General features: G+C 36.1%; 1 protein-coding gene across 2 annotated transcripts in view; it reads left to right on the top strand.

The window, feature by feature from the left end:
* The window catches only part of pappaa (pregnancy-associated plasma protein A, pappalysin 1a), an 88,928-nt gene extending 84,383 nt beyond the window's left edge, over positions 1-4,545 (top strand). For both annotated transcript variants that reach the window (XM_032540393.1, XM_032540392.1), the window contains exons 22-23: positions 1-967; positions 1,441-4,545. The exon at positions 1-967 is cut by the window's left edge and continues 1,759 nt beyond it. The gene's annotated coding sequence lies outside the window, so the exon portion shown is untranslated. The remainder of the gene's footprint in view (positions 968-1,440) is intronic.
* The last annotated feature ends 4,490 nt before the right edge of the window (positions 4,546-9,035 follow it).

The following is a 9,035-nucleotide window of genomic DNA, read 5'->3' as shown; positions in this document are numbered from 1 at the left end:
GGGTCTAGTGTTTAAGTAATTAATTTAACTGTTACATTTTTCTCTGCAGTAAAAAGTGCCCATGGTTGTTCTGATCAGCACTTTTCAGTATTGTGAACTCGGGTGTCCATCCCCACCAATTAACTTCTGTAGATTATGAGACTGCTACAACAGCTTTGTATTTTGTTCTTCTTCATTCCAGACACATGTACACTAGTTTTTTTCATGCACGTTTGACAATTAAGGCTATGTGGCACATTAGCCTAAAATGTGCTGCTCTTCTTCAGCTGCAAACATAGTTGTGGTTACAATTAGCATGATTATGACTTTTCTTTTAATCTGGGCCAATGGCACAGTCCCTCAGACTCATATTAGGCTGCTATAGCATTCCAGATCATCCTCAAGTGGCAATGTAAGAGTTATTTCAATCCATTTCAATGTCATGTCATTATAAAGCCAATTTTAGTGAAGAACTACAACAACATGCAGAGAAAGTGAGAAGGTATTATAAGAAAGATCAAAAATATCTTGTAAATATTATTATATGTTCTTGATGGACAGGAGTGTTGGAAAAAAATTGTTTTTGTTTTCATGTATTTCATTTTTACAAAATGTCATATTTAATCAGTGTTTGTATTATTGACCTCAGTTACTGCACTTTTTTAGTTTCCATGTAAGAAAAAAAGTATATCTTTAAAAAATGTTTAGAAGCTGCTATTGTCAGAATGGTGATCTGAAACAAACTGTATGTTATGATGTTCGGTCATTTGACTCCCTGTGTTGCTATTAGCTTTCCTGTCGTTAGGGTTTTATTTGTTTCTGAACATATACTCCTCTCCAACCTGAACTGACTTTGCATTAGAGGTTATCAATGAAGTAGGGAGGTATTGTCACTATAAACCATGTATCCATCTCACCATCCATCAATTCCCCCAAAAGAAAACTAGGGTACACATCAACACATAAATGTTTAGAAGTGTATTTAAAGGTCCCATGGCATGAATATTTTTCTTTATGAGGGTTTTTAATATGAGTGCCCCCAGCATGTCTATAGGAAACCGAACCCTGGGTATCCTGCTCTGCCTTTGAGAAAATGAAAGCTCAGATGGGCCGATCTGGAATCGTGCTCCTTATGAGGTCATAAGGGACAAAGGTACCTCCCCTTTCTCTGCTTTGCCCACACCGAGAATTTGGCCCATCCATGAGAGAAAGACATCATGGCTTTCAAACGAGCATAGCAAAGTATCACAATATTTTTATTTTTAAGACAGCCCCTCCTCCTCAAAAGCTACGGACTCAGAAATGGCACATACTAAGGAAAGCTCATTGTGGGACTGGCTCTAGTGGCCCTAATTCTGCACCAAGGCTGAATTTTTTTAATACACTTCAGATATGGTATTGGGGACAACTAAGGGTTATGTAAAAGCATCCAAAGAGCACCATGTCATGGGACCTTTAAAGTCTGGCTAGACTGCAAATTTGTTGTCCTGATGTGTGTAGTACATCATCTTAGGTTAAAGATGTACATTTAGGCAGATAAACAAAGAGATGTCAAAGGGGAGGGAAACGCTTAAATGAAGGAATTCCCATTAAAAGGGACACTTGAGAGACTGTAACGTTTATGAAATATGAAACTATGTAAGGATGATGTGAAGGCCACATCATCCACAAAGATTGCATTTAACACTTGATATGAAAACATATATAGCCCTTGTAAAAAAAAGACTTGTATTATGTTGATATTATCAAATGATATGTAATATTAGTACTCCAGATACTGCTGCTTTACATACAACTGTCACCAGTGGGAAGAGACTGACCTTCGATCACTGCACTAAGCCAATGACATGCAGTACTGGGGTTCATCATCTTCTATTGAGGTCACCGGAGAACCATTCAAGTTGTTTCAACGGATGAATCCGTCATTGAATCCTTCCCTTCATTCTATAAACTGAGTGGACATAATCTGCCGATGCTTCCACAAACTTTGACTAACTAAGAGATTTCCTCCTCAACCATTACTTGTTTTATTAGTCAATGTCTGGACACCAAAACAACTGATAGTTATCACTACCAGAAAGGCTACAGAATGTGACTGCATGTCAACTTGAAGAATTATATTCTTACAATTTGAGAAGGTACCCATAAGCCATAGCTACCCAAGATATTCATGGAAGGAAGTATAAGATTACGCATTGGATGAGGACATCACCTCTCTACTGTAGTCATCACAGGATCCCTTGTTGTACCTCATGCCTGTAATGTTTGCTGCTTCTATATTTTTGGTATTTTAGTGACATTTGTGCGTCTCATAACAATGGTGTAAATAGTAGAAATATTTATTGAGAGTGTTATACTTTTTTAAGTTATATTTAATGTCCATGTAAGTTATTTTTTACATTGTTCTCATAAACAAAAACATTATTGGTTGTGAGTCAAAACTGTCATTTTGTCTCTGTCATCATGTTCTGTTGCTGTCAAGCATTGATCAGACATACAGACCCACAACCACACAAGAACTTGTTTCATTGGTCATTAAGTGTAGATGGACACTGCTTGCATCCAATAAGGATTCACCACATGTTCAAATGTTACTGAGTGCAGTGTATCTTTTTCTTTCCTTTCAAAACCAGAATGTAAAGTTTATTTTTTTCTTTATTTGCTTATTTGTTTAAATGCACACATTAGCCATACGTACTATGAGTTGGGAAAAGAGAACCAGGTATATAATGGTCAAACACATGAATCCATAATATTGCAAATGAAGTTTCAAGAGACCAGTGTAAGGCACAAGGAATATTTGTACACAGCCAGCTGAGGACAGGAGAAGTGGCAAAGAGAGGGATCACAAATGAAGGGAAAGAAGGACTGTAGGTCAGAAGGCAGCCCATGGTGCCCCAGACTGTTCTTGGATAGCGGAAAAGAAGAAGGTGGGCAGGGAGAGTGGTAGGGATGGGTGGGCTGCTTTCCTGGCCTGTCAAGCTATTTGTCCAGGTGTGAAAATGTGTACTCACAGTGGCTGCCCCTGGGCAGGGGTGGCCAGCGCTGACTGGCAACAAGCCAAGGCCAATGAGTCAGAGTTTCTCCTGGGGGTGGCAGCCATCCTTTTCTGGGACTCCCACCACCCCCTCCCTCACCCCTCCTCCTTGACACACTGCCTCATCTGTCACTGTCAGGTATGCCTGCGCAGGGCTGCCAGGGTCAAGCTGGCCTTGTGAAAATGAGAGAGGATGTTTGCCCAGCTTACAGAGACTTTTGAAGTTAGGCTGAAGGAACACACTTCTTCTCACCTAGAGCATATGCTTATCACATAATATGATTTGTATGGCAGTCTTTTTTGACAGGCTTTGATACCTCGCCACATTTTCCATCAACAGTCGCTCCTTTGTTTCTAATTTAACACCTGGTTGTTGTATTGCTTGTCTAAAAATGGCAGAAGCTTTGTAGTGTCTAAGTCATTACAAAGTGATGGGGAGTGTAAGAAATAGTGTCTGAAGCCCTACTACGTTTGCTCATATCACTGTGGAGAAAAATACTGATGTGCCATCTTGTTGTAAGACATTTTCTTTGTGTATTGTAACACACAGTACCTCTCACTGGCCTCTGGTAATAGAATGGTCCACTTATGTATGTTTCCTAATCCCTCAATAAATAAAAAAGGTGACTAGTCCTTTTTTGAAGTGGGAAGTACAAAAAAAGTGTATTTACATATTATGTAGATATCTAGTGGTATTACTGCGATGTTTCGTACCCGGTTGCTCAACAAATATATTTTAAGATGTAAATAATATTATATGATGATTGTATTTGCAAACCATGTACTAACTGTTTGGGAGTAGCTCTTGGATTGATTTTTATCATAACTTATACAAAGAGATGAACCGTGAATATGTTGTGCATTGTGTCAAAGTATCACCTGCAAGACAGTTAAAAGAGAAAAAAAAGACCTGTGATGCTTTACCACACCACTTGCTGTCAGCATTTATTTGTTAATAATGGCTTAGTACAAGCACTGTTGTCAGTTGTCTAAACCATGAATTTATCCATTGAGTCATGAATTATTTATTTGTTGTCAAGATGAATAAAATCATAATGGTCATTTCTGGGACTTTTGGAATTGGTCTTCATAATCAAACTTGACTGATCTTTGTTATGCATTGAGAAGTTCATTTCAAATTTGTCTGCAAATCACTTTCATTTCTCCTTATTCCAAACTGTATATTGTCAAGTCTTACCCCAATGCCTTTGTGTTAGCTGAGAATTTCACCACACTGTAAAGGTAGCCATCAGACTCAGTAGTCCCTCCCTCTGATGGCCTCCTCTCTCTTTGGTTCTTACACAGTATGCACTTTTTCAGGCACATATACCCCAGATTGGACTTTTATGTTTCAGTCGATGTTTTATCTCTATTTTCACAGTTGCAATTATAAATATTTTTGGTGCTTTGGTACATGGCAAAACATGTCTGATGTGTACTATATTTTCATAAGGAAGAGTCATAAATATGAGTATCATGTTCATTTTGCTGTCATTTATGTGTAGAAATAAAACACTGGTTAAAGTGAACATAAGCTTGAGGAGTGTGGTCCGTTTTCTTAAAGTTAGATGGGTCCAGATTTTGGAGCTTTTTTACATTGTATTTTTTTAACTCTTGTGATTATCTTTTTTTCTGGAAGAGCTACAGTGAGCCCTTTCAAAATGCAAAAGTGCTGAGGTGGTTTTAAAAGAGGAGCTCATTCTTTAAGCCGTCACTGATACATTTGCGTCGAAATGTGAGTGCTGTTCCTGGCACACCAATGACGTTAATGGCCTAATTTGTGAGAATGAACATCAAGCTACTGATTTTTTAAAGTGCAGTTAATGTTGCATGACTGGAAAGAAACTGGATCTGAGCTTAAAGGAATAGTTTGTTGAGGGAGATGGAAAAAGAAAATGCTTCCCAGCAGCTCACATGCAGAGGCATAGCCACCTTCAGTTAATGATATAAATTAGAGTAATTCATAGGGGATGGTTGTCTGTTAGTTCCGTGACTGATTTCCCCCTTTTCCAGCTCAATGTAAATATTCTCTACTGGATCATGTGGTAAATTGGGTGAAACCTGGGAAATAACAGCATTGCACTGCATTTCACAATTGCTAAATTAAAATCTGATTACAGTTATTTTCATCTGAGTTTAATTTTGCCATTATGTTAACTAATTCTGATCCACATAGTCTCATGTTAGTTCAGGCAGGACACACAAGTCATGTGCATCACATTAGTTGATCAAAACCATGTCAGATTAAGTTTGATTTCTTATCAAGACACACATTATTCTCAATGCTGCTGAATGTTGGTGTTGTATTGGACACAAAATGATGCCACATGTCATGCCAAACTATCCAATAGTAGGATGGATCTAATAGATATACCAATAAAAAATCATATATGCCTACCTCACGGTGCTCAATGAAAAATGAAGGCATGACCAAGTTCTATCTATATATATATATATATATATATATATATATATATATATATATATATATATATATATATAGACAGAGAGAGAGAGCAGTTCATTAATGTAAATATGGAGTTTATTGATTCATTGATTTTAAAGTTGTGAATAATATTTGTTTTGGATGTGGGCGTTCCAACATGTGTTAACGCTTGCAAATTTAAATACATCCTATTTTTTGGTTTCTTCTGATATGACACAACACACCCCAGATGACACTTAACATTAAACAACAGTGTAGAGTGTCAGGTACAAAAGTATCAAGTGGGCTATCAACTAACACATGACTACAGTCCCTGACAAATTGACCTGAAGTCCGCTGAAATATTTTCTAATCAAGATTTATTTACAAGAAAGTACTCTTTTAATCCCAACAGCTTTTGTAATAATGTTCGTGCAAAAACAAACTGTCAAAAATATTCTAATATTCACAGCTTGTAAGCCCATTGAGTCAATTTTGCAAAGACATAGTGTTGTCGCCTTGTCATATGAGCTTCACCTGTGACTAATAATGGATCAATTAGGTTCAGGTGTGTATAAAAAAACAACAATACACTAGACCTTCACATCAACTGCAACTAGACTCTGCAAACATGCCTAAATTCCCCTGAGACGGAAGTTTTGATTATCAAGAAGACCAATCCACTGCTGATGTGGCAGACACCTTCAATGTGTCTCAACGTCAAGTCAGAGAGTTAAAAAACACATTTGAAGACCATTTTTTTGACAAGCCCAGGTCAGGCGACCCCGCAGACAACTGCTCGAGAGGACGTTTGTTGGCTCGAAAATCCAAGGCCAGCCCATTTTCCACTGCAGCAGAGCTCCACCAGACCTGGTCCCCTGAAGTCCCTGTGTCCACAGAACGTTTGTCGGATTCTGTCTTGAAATGGCCTCCATGGTCGAATCAGTGCCGGAAGCCAGCACTAAACAAAAGACAATTGAAAACCGTGTGGCATTTGCCAAGGCCCACAGCCTGCTAAAAGGATGGACCTGGAGAAGTGAAGAAAGTGGATTTTCAGATGAATCTTCTGTTGAATTACACCACAGTGGCCGCAAATATTGCAGGAGACCTACTGGAGCCCGCATGGATCCAAGATTCCCCCGAAAACAGTAAAGTTTGGTGGCGGAAAAAATCATGGTCTGGGGTTACATCCAGTATGGGGGTGTGCGAGAGATCTGCAGGGTGGAGGCAACATCAATAGTCTCAAAACCAAGAAATCTTAGCTACCTCTTATATTCCCACCCATAAAGAGGCCAAATTCTCCAGCAGGATGGTGCTCCTCGATACTTCCATCTCCACTTCAAAGTTCCTCAGGCGAAGAAGATCAAGATTCCCAGATTGGCCGGCCCAGTCACCAGACATGAACATCATTGAGCATATGTGGGTAGGATGAAAGGAAGCATGGAAGACCAAACCAAAGATATTGATAACTCTGGGAGGCATGCAACTGCTTTCCTAGCTATTCTGATGACTTCATCAATACATGTATGAATCCTGAACAACCGCATGGATGCGTCCTTCAAGCTCATGGAAGTCATACAAGATATTAATATTGAATCTCACGCACCACTATTGAATTTGCTGACATATTTAGTATTTGTAGTAAATTTGTTCAATTTATGTAGAGGTGACAAAACTTTTGTCTTGCCAAAATTTGACCTTCTGTCTTGTTTAAATACTAAATCTTTTTGTGAAACTAATTTATTCAGTGCATTAACATCATTTGGGGGTTTTAGCTTTTCATATGACTATTCTACACCAATTGATAATTAAAAGTCCGTTTAATAGCAGGGTTTTTCTACAAAATAGATAAGCGACAAGACTTTTGTCAGGGACTGTACTAGGGCTTTTTTCAACATACTATACAATGACTTATTTTCACATACTATACTATACTGTAACTGTAATTTTATTATTTTTCGACATGCTATTTTATGCCTTTTTTCGACAAACTATACTATGACTTTTTTAGATATGCTATGCTAGGGCTTTTTTTGACATACCATTCTAGGACTTTTTATGACTTTTTTAGACGTAGTATACTTTCACATGAATGTGACTTTTTTGACATAATATACTGTACCTTTTTTAAGCTTTTTTTTCGACCTTCTATACTATTACTTTTTTAGACATACTATAGTCGGTCTTTTTTCAACATACTACACTATGACTTTTATTGACCTTTTTCGACATACTAAACCATGATGTTTATGATGACTTTTTTATGATGTTTTTGACATACTTTATTATGACTTTTTTTGACATACTATACCGTGACTTTTATTTACTTTTTTCAACGTACTATACTATGACTTTTTAGACAAACTATTCTATGACGTTTTTGAGACTATGTTCAACATACCATACCAAGACTTGTTTTGGTATATTATTTATTTCCGACATACAATACTGTAACGTTTTAAGGACTTTTTTTGACATACTATACAATGACTTATTTTTACATACTATACTACGATTTATCTTTACTATTTTTCGACATACAATACCATAACATTTTTGTGACTTTTTTTGACCTTCTATACTATGACTTTTTTATGAATTCTTTTGACCCACCATAATATGACTTTTTCAGCATACTATATGAGGGCTTTTTTTTAACATACTGTACTATGATGTTCATAATTTTTTTTGGACATTATATATTATGACGTTTTTGTGACTTTTTTCAATTGACTATACTGTAATGTTTTTGTGACTTTTTCGACATGCTAAACTATGATTTTTTTTTACTTTTTCCAGCATACTGTACCAAGACATTTTTTGGCATACTGTTCTATGACTTTATTATTTTTTTGTGCAAACTTTACTATGACATTTTTGTTTTTTATCAACTATACCATGATTTTACTGACTTTTTATTACATACTATGCAATGACTTTTTATGACTTTTTTTAAACATTCAATACTATGACTTTTTTTGTGTGACCTTTTTGACTTGCTATACTATGACTTCTTTAAACATACTATACTTTCTTTGAGACTTTTTTGACATGCTATACTATGACTTCTTTATGACCTTTTGACAAAATGTATTATGAGTTTCTTTTGAAACTTTTAATTACTTTGTTTGACATACTATACTAAGATGTTTTAGTGATTTTTTTCAATATTCTATACTATTACTTTTTTGACATACTATACTATGACTTTTTTGTGACTTTTTGACATCGATACTATGACTTTTTCCAATAAACTATACTTTGACGTTTTTGTGACTTTTTTCAACATACAGTACTATACTATGACTTTTTTTGACATACTATTTTATGACTTTTTTCAACATGAAACTATGACTTTTTATGACATACTATATTTTGGGGTTTTTAATGAAACTTTTTTGACAAACTATGCCTTTTCATGACATTTTTACAATGACATATTGCAATAATATGACATTACTTTTTTTTCTTATGACAGACTATACTTGTATAGTTTTAACTTTTTTAACAACACATGACTTTTTATGATGTACTATACTTTCATTTTTTATGACATACTATACTATGGATTTTTATGACTTTTATGGCATACTA

Source organism: Etheostoma spectabile, chromosome 16, assembly GCF_008692095.1.
Source record: "Etheostoma spectabile isolate EspeVRDwgs_2016 chromosome 16, UIUC_Espe_1.0, whole genome shotgun sequence".
Classification (NCBI taxonomy): Eukaryota; Metazoa; Chordata; class Actinopteri; order Perciformes; family Percidae; genus Etheostoma; species Etheostoma spectabile.
This window is presented reverse-complemented; position numbering and strand designations above follow the sequence as displayed.